This window comes from Oncorhynchus keta, chromosome 34, assembly GCF_023373465.1.
Source record: "Oncorhynchus keta strain PuntledgeMale-10-30-2019 chromosome 34, Oket_V2, whole genome shotgun sequence".
NCBI classification, from domain to species: Eukaryota; Metazoa; Chordata; class Actinopteri; order Salmoniformes; family Salmonidae; genus Oncorhynchus; species Oncorhynchus keta.
This window is the reverse complement of record NC_068454.1, coordinates 37,635,400-37,650,912: the sequence shown is the minus strand read 5'-3', so window position 1 is coordinate 37,650,912 and position 15,513 is coordinate 37,635,400. Positions and strand designations below refer to the sequence as shown.

The 15,513-nt window shown below is 43.3% G+C and overlaps 1 long non-coding RNA gene across 1 annotated transcript; it reads right to left on the bottom strand.

Annotated features, from left to right (window-relative positions):
- Positions 1 to 14,004: 14,004 nt before the first annotated feature.
- Positions 14,005 to 15,275, bottom strand: LOC127914876 (uncharacterized). The gene is made up of 2 exons (XR_008089379.1): positions 14,506 to 15,275; positions 14,005 to 14,400 (listed from the first exon to the last, which is right to left on the bottom strand). It is a non-coding gene; the product is annotated as an uncharacterized LOC127914876 (long non-coding RNA).
- Positions 15,276 to 15,513: the final 238 nt, after the last annotated feature.

The window sequence follows — 15,513 nt, the reverse complement described above, 5'->3', positions numbered from 1 at the left end:
TTTTCTGGAATTTTCCAAGCTGTTTAAAGGCACAGTCAACTTAGGGTATGTAAACTTCTGACCCACTGAAATTGTGATATAGTGAATTATAAGTCAAATAATCTGTCTGTAAACAATTGTTGGAAGAATAACTTGTGTCATGAACAAAGTAGATGTCCTAACCGACTTGCCAAAACTATAGTTTGTTAACAATACATTTGTGGAGTGGTTGAAAAACTATTTTTAATGACCCCAACCTAAGTGTATGTAAACTTCCGACTTCAACTGTACATACAAGACAATGCAATGGATATACTGACTAACACAGTCTGAATAAATCACAAACACATGCAAAATGCAGAACCTTAGAGGCATTTAGTATTTATGAGTTAGCTCACTACATTTGATCAATGTCTTCACATTTGGAAAACATGTCTGAAAAACAAAGCATTCTTTACTCTAGCTAGTTAAATGAAGCATTTATATTAAACTGCAGAAATGATATAATGATGTCTCAAATAAATCCTATTGTGAAAGCTCCTTTATATCCGCAGTGCTGTGAGGACCGAAAACAAAAGCTAAGAAACAATCCCAGGACCTGTCTAGGGACTGATGTTCAGCATAAACGCTGTCTGGAATTGATATCCAGAGGAATTTACTGTACGTTTGTTCTGTGGAGGTTCAAATGGAGCAAAGGTCATTTTCCATGTTTTCAAAAGTTAAACACTTTGATAATTGGCAGAGGAGTCTGCATGTTTGTGAACTACGTTGCGTCACGATGATCGCTACATCAATAAATTGCGGACCCTTGTTCCCACGTCAACATGTCACCATAGATATTCCCGTCAAGAGGCCCTCTTGCCTTGACCGAGAAAAAGCAGTACATTAATGAACGAATCATGTATGAACCACTGTTTACTCAGTGGTGTGGACGCGCAGAGCTGAAAGACACACAAAGGCAAGTATCTCATGAGCCCTCTTGGTTTACTCTTCTGTTTCTGAAACATCTATGGACATCTAGCGGTCCCTTTTCCCTCAGCAAGGATATCAATCATTGCCATGGCACCTCCTACTTTTCAATGGACCATTTGTTTAATATTATAGTCTCACAGTCTTAAACCCAACAATATCAATCAATCATGAAAGCACCCGCATGCTTCTTTGCCCTGTAATATCTACTGTCTCTATTAACCCATGGTGGTTGACTATACTGGTTTACAGCGCAGAGGAAACGGGTGGAGGCGGGGCGGCAATAGGGGGTGACTTTCAAATTCACCCAGGCGTGACCTTGTAGATTGACCGCAAAAGTACAACAGCTGGACAAACAAGTCTTACTAGTGTTGGATCTGACGCTTGACTTGGTATATGGTCTAATACTGGAGAATGAGGAAAGAGTCAGACTCGACATAATGTGCAGTGGTAAAAGTAGCAAATGTAAAGCATTGGCTGTCTGTGGACTTCTGGAGAGACAGTAGAGGCTTCTGAAGTTTCTGCATTTCAACGTATTGTCATTTAGAACTGCTGCCTTGAAGAACATCGAGGGACATCTGTTTCACCACACATGCTGAAATAATGGATCTGTCATGGTTGTTAGCCAACTTTCAAACAATATCTCCACAAAGCTATCAGTTGACAAAAGAAACAGAGAAAACATTTTGAGGTAGTTAGTCTAAAGTTGAGAGAGAGAAAAGAGCTCTTTAGATAATTAGCACCAGAAGCCACTCAATAATCTTAAAATCATTCTCACCACTTCAAATCAGCACAGATGGTTTGTATTATTGTGGTGAAACAGAATGAACAACACTCGACTGGATCTGATCCCCTAAATGTGTTTTTCCTTTAACATGTTTTTTCTTCTGTTCCTTAATATCAGTGTTGATCTGACCCAGCTGGCCGAACCACTGTGTCAACATCCCCCCCCAGTTAGCCTATTGCAACATCCACGGATTGTTCCCAATGAACAAGCGTGAGAGATTTGTTGTCCACATAACATGTCGTAACCTTGCTTATCTCCAAAACAACACACCTCTTCGTTGATCAGGTCAGGTAGTACATGTTTCGAAGCTATGAAGTCAGTGAGTTAAACATTCACTTTCACTCAAGAGATTCACTGTTACACATCCATTTGTTTTGTACCACATGCTGCAACAACAAGAGAAGGTTTAGCACCAAACCAAGGGTCTTTCTCCAACACAAACGTCAAGATAAATGAATCATTCAATTGACAGGGTTATACATCCATTAGCCAGTAGCCTATATGCCACTGATTCACACGTTGACAGTTTAAGCTCCCTAATATAACATCCTGGAAGCATGATCCCTGAAAACATCCCAAAGCTATGATCATTTAAATAATGCATTACATTTTTTGTTCGAAAAAATAAACCCTGTAATTGCAAAATATGAAATTTAACCCTGGAGCATGGTTGCTTAACCAAACATGCTTTGTCTGGATAGGCTTCGTCGCTGAGGAAATGTCTGGCTCACAGATTAAATTTGTTCTCTCGAGAGTCAAAGGCAAGAAAACAATTAAGTGTCTGCAACACATTTCACTGTATGCCACTTAACACAGTTTTCACATCATCGGGGCAATTGTCTGCAGAGGGCTATGAGACAAAGTCATTATTTCCAATGTCTCGGAAAGGTGGCATTGTCATTTTCCTGATTTTGAAACATTTCAATTAAGCTGCTGATGGTGATAATAAACATAATGGTGTGAGACTTCCAGTTTTGTCTTTTGTCTTGTCATGTCCCTGCCAGGAATCAGGAGGGTAACTGCTGTTGGGCCAGAGGTGGGAGGCATCGCTGGCACCCAAGGGGCTTGTGTGTGTCTCCACCCTTGAGGTTGCCCCCCCCCCCCAAAACCTTCCCCTTTTATTCAGCGTCTAGCCCTTTCAAAACAAGGTGAAGTTCAGCAAAGTTTCTCTGCAGCGATGATCAAACAGTCACATCACTTATGGAGCTGGGTGACGGGGGCAGTGAATACAGATCAGCTTTAATTGTAGCAGGTCTTACTGCCACTGTCTGTCAATCAGAGCCTTTGAATTGGGGGAAATTTGCTCTGTTCATTCTGTTAAATGATGTATCCAATTAAACGCGTTAGAATTCATGATCTTCAGTCAAGGTTAAATGAAAGCAGTTACTCCTGTCAGTAAGGTGATTAAATGCTGCCCACATCAGGCACATTTTGTTCAAAATTCAAATTTTGGTCTAGAGCATGAATCTTTATTAATTATCTTGCAGTCCTGCTATATAAATGCCTGGCACATTTGCTCTTAATCATCGTGTTCATTTTAAATCTTTACTTTAGTCTCTTTATTAAAAGGGATCTCAATCCACAAATTATAGTGTTTTATATTCAGTGAGGAATTGTGGCCAGGTCTATTGATGTTCAAAGACATCTTTCAACAGCAAAGATGAATATTTCACTTGTTAATGCCTATAGGCTTAGTTTACTGACGTGGTAGTAAAAAAGGTACTAAATATATTACTAGACAAAAATATGATTTGTTTAAAAGTAATGTTTCAAGGATAATTACACTGAACAAAAATATAAACGCAACAATTTCAAAGATTTTACTGAGTTACAGAGGAAATCAGTCAATTGAAATAAATTCATTAGGCTCTAATCTATGGATTTGACATGACTGGGAATGCAGATATGCATCTGTTGGTCACAGACCTTAAAAAAAAGGTAGAGGCGTGGATTAGAAAACCAGTCAGTATCTGGTGTGGCCACCATTTGTCTCATGCAGCGAAACACATCTCAGGCTGTTGATTGTGGCCTGTGGAATGTTGTACCACTCGTCTTCAGTGGCTATAGGAAGTTGCTGGATATTGGTGGGAACTGGAACACACTGCCGTACACGACGATCTAGAGCATCCAAAACATGCTCAATGGGTGACATGTCTGGTGAGAATGCAGGCTATGGAAGAACTGGGACATTTTACGCTTCCAGAAATTGTGTACAGATCCTTGTGACATGGGACTATGCATTATTATGAAACAAGAGGTGATGGCAGCAGATTGCCATCGATAAAATGCAATTCCGCTCATTGTCCGTAACTTATGCCTGCCCATACCATAACCGCACCGCCACGATGGGCACTCTGTTCACAACATGTTGTCTGCCATCTGCCCGGTACAGTTGAAACCGAAATTCTTTCATGAAGAGCACACTACTACAGCCTGCCACTGGCCATCGAAGGTGAGCATTTGCCCACTGAAGTTGGTTACAACGCTGAACTGCAGTCAGGTCAAGACCCTGGTAAGGACGATGAACACGCATACGAGATGGTTTCTGACAGTTTGTTCAGAAATTCTTTGGACGTGCAAACCAATCGTTTCATCAGCTGTCCGGGTGGCTGTTATCAGACAATCGCGCAGCTGAAGAAGCCGGATGTGGAAGTCCTGGGCTGGCGTGGTTGCACGTGGTCTGCGGTTGTGAGGATGGTTGAACGTACTGCCATATTCTCTAAAACAATGTTGGAGGCAGCTTATGGTAGAGAAATTGACATTAAATTCTCTGGCAACAGCTCTGGTGGACATTCCTGGAGTCAGCATGCCAATTTCACACTCTCTCAAAACTTGAGCCATCTGTGGCATTGTGTTGTGTGACAAAACTTCACATTTTAGAGGTAAACCTGTGTAATAATCATGCTGTTTAATCAGCTTCTTGATATGCCACACCTGTCAGGTGGATTGATTATCTTGGCAAAGGAGAAATGCTCACTAACAGGAATGTAAACTAATTTGTGCACAACATTTGAGAGAAATAAACTTTTTGTACATATGGAACATTCCTGGGATCTTTTATTTCAGCTCATGAAACATGGAACCAATTTTATGATGATGTCCTTGTTGTGCATAGACCTTTGAAATCTGGTGGCAAGGTAGGAACACAGAATATTGGGCAAAATCAAAAGTCAAGTGACAAAAATGAACAATTATGCAATAGGAGAGAAGATCATTTTGCCTTTGTAAGATTCATTGTGCGTGGTGTTTTTACTGTAACTAGGCTACTCAGGAACATTCAATGTTGTCTTGGTAAGCAACTCTAGTGTATATTTTTGTTGTAGGTTATTGTCCTGCTGAAAGGTGAATTTGTCTCTCAGTGACTGTTGGAAAGCAGACTGAACCAGGTTTTCTTCTAGGATTATGCCTGTGCTTAGCTCTATTCAAAGGATTTTTATCCTTAAAAACTCTCAGTCCTTGCCAATGACAAGCATACTCATAACATGATGCAGCCACCACCATGCTTGAAAATATGAAGAGGGTTACTCAGTGATGTGTTGTGTTGCACTTGCCACAAACATTACACTTTGAATTCAGGACATAAAATGTATTTCTTTCCCACATTTTTTGCAACATACACTGTCTACACGTTGTTCCTACGACAGGTGTTGTTCGGTACCCCTAGCAAGCCTTGTTCCTCACAATGGCTACTACTATCCCATCCCAGGACGAGCCTAGCCCAGCACTCTAACCCCCACGTTCTTGTGCTTGTGGTTCCATGATTGCAGGAAACAATTCCCACCCTCTATGCATCAATTGCTTTGATAAGGTACATGCTCTAGATGCGCTCGAAGATATTGAGTTCTGTGAGCACTGCAGACTGCTGATGAGGGCAAGTGAAGAGGAGGCTTATACATGCTTCTATCTCGATAGCCCCTCTTGCCTCAAAGCCAACAACGAAAGATGAGGCTCAGCTCTCCGCAACTGAGCCCAATTGGGTCGAGGTCATGGATAGCCTCGACTCCCTCCCCTCACTGTCTGACGATGTAGTGTCAGGGGAAGGCTAGTTAGGGATGACCTATACAGCTCCGTTTTAGTAACTACTCCCAGCAGTACCAGCTTGCCTCATGGAAGCTCAGAGATTGTGGGAAACAACCCTCACCAGAAAGATTCTTACCACCCCAGCCACCTTGTACCATTTTGCTAACGACATCAGTGCCTCAGTCCCTGGGAAGATGAAGCACATTACTGCCTCCGGTTTTTCAGAAGATGTACAAGGCCTCAGCCCAAGCAATTAGAGTTCTGAATGTGACCTCTTTATTGTTGGCATATTAGGCTGAGTTACTGGAGGTGGTGGGGAAGCAAATGAACTTTGACACCCTAGACCCAGATGCTTAGGAGATCTGTGAGATTACAGACCTGAACCTCCATGCATCCCGTAGTGTCATCCAAGGATGTGGATGTACCATTAGCCTACTGAGAGTGAGAGAAAGGGCACTTTGGATGAGCTCATCCAGCTTAACAGACAAAGATAAAGTGGTCCTCTTGGATGCTCCAGTGACATTCAAGGAGTTGTTCAGGCCCACTGTCGCTGCCATGCGGCAGAAGTGTCACATAAACAAAAAAGAAGACGAAGCATTCATCTTCTGCCTGCCCCGCAGATCCGGGCTCCGTGACAGCCTGTTGGTTTCTGCATCTCGCCCCAGCCTTAGGGAGGGGACAACAAGCTGACCTTGGGGGACTAAGATCCCCGGCGACTCAGCAGTCTGCCAAATGAGCCAGGCCAAACTTGTAGGGAAGCAGTATTGTGCCCCTCTAACCCTCTTAAGGGAGGTAAGAATGGTTAGCTAACCTAGGGCGTAGCCCTGGCGGCTGAGGAGTATAGTGTGTAGGGCCTACGGCCCTCTCCCCTACATTCTCTTTTCAGGTTTAACGGTTGCTACTCCTGGAGGAGATGCACTTTTTTGTTGCCCCCCGAATGCCTCCCTCCCTGAGGCTCTCCCCTCAGGTTTCGAGTCGGGAGCAGAAGTCAGCATATTAGCCCTCCCTCCGGTCTCACAGACACATGGAGCAGGACGGGAATCTGTCTTTCGCCATCCAGTGTGGCCCATTTGCTTCTGACTGCTATGGCGCAAGCTATCACAGTCAAGCAAGTTCTTGTGTGCGCCACTCCGGTTTTCCTGCCAGAGGGCACTGCTACTTTATACAACAAGGCAGGGGAACCATAACCATTCCGCTCCCCTGTTCTACTGGAGGACAGGTTTCCAGGGCTCACTCTGAAACCCCCTCAGCTCTTTTTAGGATTCTGAGTGGCGGAACTTGGCTCTGTTCTTGAGAACACTCTCCATTGAGCTAGAGATCAGTAAGTATAGTAATTCCCTAATCAGGCATCAGAGCCCCAGACAGCTATCTGGTACTCCTGAGTCCACAAAGCTTTGGTTTTCCTCGTCCCATGTTTTACTGCGATTGGTTCACTTAGCCAGACCACTGCCTGCTCTGCCTCCCAATGGAGGAGCGAGCGGCTGAGGAACTATCTTTGCTCTTGACAGCCGTCCTCCACGGAGCAGGACCAAGACATACCAGTTACGTAGCTGTCCTACTGCCCAGCATTAGGAATACTGCTGTCCTGTATTGCCTGAGATCTGACGTCATGGCGCTGGCTGCTCTGTCCCGAGACAGTCCGCTTCCTGCATCTATCCAGACTGACTTGCTGCAGCCTGGTAGAAGCGACAACCCTATGAGGAACCAAAACACAGGGACCACGCCGTTTGGGGTGGACTTGCTGACACACCAAGGGAAATGTTGGTGATGCCGCATGCTTTCCCTCCTCATCTTCGAGCCCCTCGATGACCAGTGATTTTCCAGTCAATGCTGCTTACGACCAGTCCTGGCTGCGATCATCATGCAGGGCTTATACCCTAGCGAACAAAGCCACTCTCTATCCTCACCTGGATGCTTTAGCCTTCGGGTAATAGCCAGTAAGATAGAAAGAAAAAAAGAAAGAGACAAAACCACGACTCTTGGAAAAGAGTGCCAGCCCATTATGTACACTCTCTGTTTTAGTTGGTGTGTTTTTTTGTGTGGAAAAGTGGTGTGACTGTGTTTCTTCCTACACTTTTTCCATGGTCCAATGCTCTCTGCAGGATCTTTTGGACGGAGAGAAGGTTCATTGTTGTTCAGTGGCTGGTAGAGCACAGTCCACACATACGCTTAGGAACGCCAAGGGCTGTAGCAAGGAAGGGCTGAAATATCAAGGAATATTACCTTTCCCCGCTTTTCAGTGGCTAGTAGCTGCTGTGAAAAGATCTTAAGCACAATAGACACATTCCAGGACGACCTAACATCAATCAACCTTGTCTCAATCAAAAAGATCATGCAAGGTGCATAGGACCAGACAGTGATACAGTTTACCCATAACAGTTGTGTTGTCTCTTTAGGGGGCTGGGGCATTGCTGGCCAAAAAAGCCTTAACAGTCTCAATCACGGGACAATTTTTTCTTGAGCAGACAGTTGGAGGGACGACAAATTGACCACAAGAAGCCCAAACAGATATCATATTTTACTAAAACATCATAATTTCAAACCTTTGTTTACAGTTGTATACGATCACGCATACCGCCAGTTGGGGAACCCTGCTCTAGGCCTTTAGACCGTCCTGGAACATGTCTATTGTCCTTAAGATCTTTCAACAACAGCTAATAGCCTCTGAAAAGTGGGAACATGTCAAATTCCTTGATATTTCACTTTGCTACAGCCCTTGGCGTCCCTAAGTGTACGTGTGGACTGGCTCTACCAACCACTGGTCACGCCCACAGTCTGCCCTGGTTGTTTTGTTTTAGATTAATGTACCTAACCCAATCTTTGGCCCGAGACAACTTTTTCCTATTGGCGCACCTTGGAGCCTAAGGCTTTTCAGCTGTCACCTTCCCTCGAAGGCTGTCGTTGTCAAGTACGCACAGTGCACATCTACTTGGATTGTAGGCGTGTTCGGGCAAGGGTATTATGCTCTTCAATCATCGGATATTTGGGACTATTATATTGATTTATAATGGCGAGAGGGTGATAGCCTTCGGAGGGGACTGGAAGGGCCCAATCCTACAGAGGAGTTTACCTCTTGGGCACTGTTTTTGGGACATATCTCATTAAACTAAGACTGTGTGCACCTTGTATTGGGCTTCCCCTCACTTTGTAATGAGGTGTTTTCTGATGGGTTGTCTTGGAACATTTTTGATGCGTACTCCCTTAGTTTCGGGACCTTTAAGGGATGCTGATGTTGGGACTACCCTGGCTTCGGAGAGCATGTCTTACGATACGGAAGTTGGCCATATCCCCCCATGTGAGATATCAAAATGTAAAATTGAAGAGAACTTAAGCTTACTTGCGTAACCCCGATTCTCTGATATTGTGAGTGAGGTATCTCTCAGCATTCCCTTGATTACAAGAGCGTGAAGAAGATAGGCATGCTTGATAATAAACAGAAGGTGGGAGAGTTGTCCTTTTAACTTAAACACAAAGTCCTTTTTGGGGGACTAGTTCCGACTAAAAGGTTTCTGTAAATGGAGCAACATCAATTGCTGTGCACTCCGTGACAGCTCTGATCGCTTCGCAAGCCGTTCTCATCTAAAATGCAGTATGTGTTATCGTACAACTAATTTTCATAAGGAGCGACACGTCACATTTTATACATTTTATATGAAAGATCGACCTTCCCGGTCTGTCAACCTCGCAGCTCGGCTTACAATATGGCATATGAATGGGAGACTAGCGATTGCAGCAAAAACAGTTTAATCTCGCCGTAATGTTCTCAGAAGGATTTAGAGCTCTCAACATGAAATACAAAACAATCTTGTAGAATTTAAACAAGACCACTTTCTCTTGGTCACAGAGGGAGGAAATCCCCTTGTGCTTAAAGCGGAAGTTGTAACAAGTCAGCAGGCATTTGAATGGCATCTGTGTGTCGCTCACAGGACGCTGGGCAGAAAATGCTCTGTCATCAGTTATATGAAATGGTGCCAATTTTGTCCTGTCGCTAAGTATGATCATATTTATTTTACAGTTATAAGACAGGTGAAATATTACAGTAAATAGTTTATGATTTGATAATTACTATATATAGAAGGCAGTTAATCATTTCAAGCTGTATTCCCCCACTTTTTTAGCAAATCTTTCATATTTTCATAATTTTATCATATTTGTACGGTGTACTTGAGCTTGTGTCCTCAAAATTGACTACACCGCAGATATTTTGCTAACTATATTTACCAGAAAGGTGAGATTTGAATATTTCTGGCAGTATAAGCATTACTGGGTATTGTTTATGGCTCTGTTATGATAAATCAATACTTTTGGGTGTCTATTTAGGCGGAAATCTACATTTCTTTTACATTACATTTTACAGGTTTGGAAAGTGAGGGTCTCCCCTTATTCGCCACTCACCACTCTACCTGTCTGTACTCTTTTGATAGGTACGGCAGCCGGTAGCCTGGTGGGTAGGAGCGTTGGGCCAGTAACAGAAAGTTTGCTGGATTTAATCCCCGAGCTGACAAGGTAAAAATCTGTCGTTCTGCCCCTGAGCAAGGCAGTTAACCCACTGTTCCCCGGGTGCCGAAGACATGGATGTCGATTAAGGCAGCCCTCCGCATCTCTCTGATTCAGAGGGGTTGGGTTAAATGCGTAAGACACATTTCAATTGAATGCATTCTGTTGTACAACTGACTAGGTATCACCTTTCCCCTTCCGAGAGAGTAGGTGGTCCTAGCGAACCTCCATATCTCACTCACAATATCAGAGAACCGAGGTTACTACGCAAGTAATCTTACATTTTGTCTAAAACCACAGAGGGCAGCTATGCCAACCAGGCCAGGAGGAAATGGATGGTGCTCAGCTTTGTCCTAGAGAGGAGAATAATACCAACAATGTAAAGGACGAACAGGAGAACAACCCACCTCTGTGTATTCTTGACAAAAGTTCCACACAACATTGCAATTTAGAGGTATAGAGGGCCAGACAGATCAAATATAAGGCCTAATGGTTTCAACACCTCATACCACTTCATACAGCAGCTATATGGGACATTTGGCAATGGCCTTACTATCTTTGAATGATTGGCAAATGCTTGAGATCGTCTTTCTCAGGGGTCCAACATGAATAAATAACACTTTGGATTCCACTGAGCCTGTGCTCTAGCCACTGCTACCCACCAATCCCAGTGTAGAGACCCTTTAGACTCTAGAAGGGACCAAACAGCAGCAGTTGGTCTCATTTAAACAAGTCTAAGAAAAGTAGAAAATAAATAAAGCCCCCGGCGCTCTCCTTTAATGTATTCAATTAACTGGGGTCCCTCTAGAGAACTCCAGCGCACACTTGGATAAAGAGAGAGGATATCGCCTGGAGATGAATACGGTGAATGCACTCATTCTGAAGACCATGATTGGAAATCTTCCTCAACAGGTTCTTACTTAATTAAACTTCCCTTCATCTGACTTTCTGATGCTTTCAAAGGAAAATTGGGAGAGGCATATTCAAAAGCAGTGAAAAACATTGTATAAAATGGCATTTTGTTTACAGATTCATTCAGAAACGTGTATAGGCTGTAATAATTTCCACTGGTATTGTGTAAGGGAAAGTGAGCTTATATGAACTGTATATAACATTTCCCACCCATTCATAGTCAATTATCAGATGGAATGAAAGGAATCCTACAGCCTTCAACACTGTGAGTGGGTGAGATAATTACCTGACAGTCATCAGCATATCCATAATAGCAGTATGATATATTCATATGGGAACATTTTCAACTTGTTCTCTCATGAAAAATGTGTTAAAAAAATAATAAACCCAAGGACATCTGGAAAATACTATGAAATATGTTGAAAAAGTACACCTGAAAGCCATAACACAGTCAACAGCCCTGTTTACATCTGCCGTTAGCGTGCGTCCATTGTCCTGATCGTAACCTGATTTTGTCTGTTTACACTTATTAGATATGATCACAATCAGGTCACAATGCGTCTTTTGATTCTCTACACTTGTCTAAAAATGTGGGCACAATCAGAATGACGACAAGATCAGGACAAAGGCCACATGTTAGAACCAGGTATAAACAGAGCTAGAGTGTGCTCAGCTAAATGAGAGATGATATTCATTTTTCGTAATTATCTTAAATATGTCTGGTAAGAATTAATTTAGCATCCCTTTGTACCCTGCACTAATTTCCCCTCCAGTCCCATTGTGTTTCAAAGCCCTACAGAATTTGCTATCTATTAAAATGAATCTCTTATTACATCGCCTACATCCACCCTTTGCTACTTCATTTTTTTCCAGTAACAAATCAACTTAATCAAGCTCATTAAGTGTCATTACTAGCCATTTATTGTTATCTTTCCCAATGCACTCCTGACAGGCATACCACGCCCACCCGTGTCCCCCTGACACCGGGCCCTCACTTGTCCCCAGCACCTCACACACGCCAGCCGCCACTGCCATGACACCAGCTTCTAATTGGCCCTCATTGTGTTGGGCTCTCATCAGAGAAAATAAATATGACATCACTCAGCTCAGTAAGATGTACTTCTACTTCTCACCAAAACTAACACACCTTATCACATACACTACTCTTAGAATAAATAGCAGGCTTCCTGTGGAATAAAAACAAACTACAAAACATCACAACACCTTCCCCGAATATTTTAAACGCTGGAGAATCCGTTGCCAAAACTCTTAAATTGGACACATGCATAGTTACCCCAAGGGCAGAGTTTGAATTATAGGTTCCTTTTGTGCTTAAAGTGCTGTTGAACACAGCGGATGCTTTTAAATACTGCTTGGCGAATGTATTTCCACAGCTGTCAAAATGATGGACAGGGAGGCTGGGAATTCCACAGTAGCAGCATGCTCCTACCTGCACACAATAGCCCTGCGGGGACTCACTAGTGTGTGTGGAGCTGGCTGAGGGAGGAGGGAAGGGGGAGGTGAAGTTTGTCCCATTGCAGGAGCTATTAAGTTTGTCTCTAGGACACACTTGGTTTCACCAGGGTGCTCGTCCCTCATTCATAATAGATGCTAATCTGTTCAGGGCTGACTGATGACAGAGCTTCCTGCCCTTCACAGAATTAGTCCTCAGCTTTATCAAAGGACCCAAAACTGCCTGCTAATTAGACTCATTTCCCCGTCATGAATTATTTATTTCCATTGTAACTGATCGTATATATGGGCGATGGTAACGCATCCTTCTGCTGCACCCAGATGCATGCACATGCCAACACATGTTCATAAACTCTCTGCATGCCTCGGAGTTCACTATGCATGATATGGGAAAGGGAGCTGTTTTAGAACCTGAGTATGGAACGCCGTTTGGGTCTTTGCGTGTCAAAAAAGATACACGTCAAATAACGCGATTTGATGAGTCAAATAAACTTGTTGACTAATGGACGTCACATAATAATTTAACAGGATCATTCATTTTTTACGTAGTTATTACACATTGATTACACTATCACTCGTATGTCATATGTCACAACGATTCACCGATACATATGCTATGATGCTGGTCAAGTTCTCGCGCACCTAACGCAGCCGCACGAGCACAGACTCATTTCCCCAAACTGTGGGCAGTGCTGGTTATAAACAAAAAGCTAGCAAGTTGGATGTTCTTTCCCAAAAGCATAGCAAAACGACAATCTGTTTCAGTAGCTATAGTTAGCTAGCTTACCATATAGCTAGGTATCATCATCTAAAATACCCCTAATTTATAAGACAGTTCTTATTTGATTAACGGTGGAAGGCTGTTAAACTAGCCACAATAAGGATTAGCCACACTAGTGGAATTTGCGGTTCGCCTTCAAAATAAAAGTCCGTCATTGACGGTGAAGCAAATTAATACAAATAGTGGAATTATGGAATAATTTAATTGATTATGCTAAACGAGGTTGGAATGTTATATCAATTCAACAAAATACAATAATTTTGTTAATTTGACAAAAATCTGTTGAAATCACACTGGATTGTGGCACAGCGGTTCAAAGCACTGCATCTCAGTGCTAGAGGCATAACTACAGACGCTGGTTGAATTCCAGACTGTATCACAACCGGTCGTGATCGGGAGTTCCAGCACAATTGGCCTAACGTCGTCCGGGTTAGGGTTTGACCGGGGTAGGCCGTCATTGTAAATAAGAATTAGTTCTTAACTGACTTGCCTAGTTAAATGAATACAAAAATAAAAATGTATTAGACTTTACAATTGTATTGGGGGTAAACTGTCACGTCGGCATAAATGATTCGGGAGACAGGTGTAGGAATGCGTAATAGTTTTTTTTATTGATCCCAAATTACAGCACGCCGTGTAAAGGCACGGGGACGAAGACCAGCAGCGCAATGACATCGACCTCGAGGATGATCACAGGAACTCAGTGCTGGTCGATCAGTTCGAAGTTGTGTCAGTTGCGTCGTGGTCGGACAGGCCAGTTGCGCTGCCGAAGATGCGGTGGCGTCGGACGGACCAGCAGCAGTGGCGACGGACGGGCCAGTTGTGGCTGCTGAAGTGGCGTCGTCGGACGGACCCATTGTGGCGACGTCGTATGGCCCAGTTGCAGCTGCCGAATTTGTAGCGGTGCCAGATGGACCAGTCATCGGACAGGCCATTCCCGCTGTCTCCCTTAATGGCCGATTATTCTGCCACGTCGGCATAACTGATTCGAGAGACAGGTGCAGAAATGCGTAATAGTAAAGGCACGGGACGAAGACACGTAACAAAACACACGGTAGAAACCCAAAAACAAAAGAGCGAGGAGTACCTCGAATAAATAACACACGCGCACATCTGCGCAATCCACAATGGCACGAAAGCCAAAACACACAGCACAGGTACTCACACGCACCAACGGACCTTGTAACAATAATCGAGAGCACCATGATGAACAAATGGCACATATATACAAATACAATCAGTGGGAATAGGGGCCAGGTGTGCGCAATGAAAGTTCCAGAGGGATCCGTGACACATACTTATTTAATTGTACAGCCTTAGCTATGGATTGTGGATCAATGACATGGGGGTATCAGTCTTGTCAATGATACCCAGAGAACCTGTATTGTACCAGTCAACCTTCAATGTGTATTGAACACTATTCCAGAGGAAAAACAATACAAGTGGATGTTTTGGAGTCTGATAACTGAGGAGGATGTTGGTAAAATATCACTTGGGTACTGAGTAGACTGATACCCCCATTTCATTAATCCCCAATCCTTAGGTAAGGCTGTACAGTGCAGTATGATTGTAAGTACGCACAATAGGCTGACAGGGCAGGTCATTTCTCTCAGTCAAAGTCCCTGATAAGAGCTACTACGCTAATATTTGTGTAAACCCTTCACAGTTGTGTTCTGCGGGTGTCACCAAGCAGTAGACTGATACCCCATTTCATTGCTCTACATTTACAACCCTCCAACCTTTTTTAACATTATCTAGTCTAAATATAGCATGAATCCACCAATTGTAATGTTATGCGTCACTTTCAAAGGCTCCCGAGTGGCACAGCGTTCTACAGCACTGCATCTCAGTGCCAGAGGTGTCACTACAGACCCTGGCTTTGGGCAACAGGGTTGAATAGCTAGCTAGCTAGTTATTTTCATAAACTGAAGTTCAACAACAAGTTGAACCCCCCCCCCCCCCATACCTGGGGATGGCTTTACAGAGTAATGATTACCTAGCTAATACTTACTCACATGGATTCCTAATCATTGCTAAGAATATTGAAAATGACTGCAGTTTCTACTGCTCATTGTTTTCAGGCTGGATGCATTGG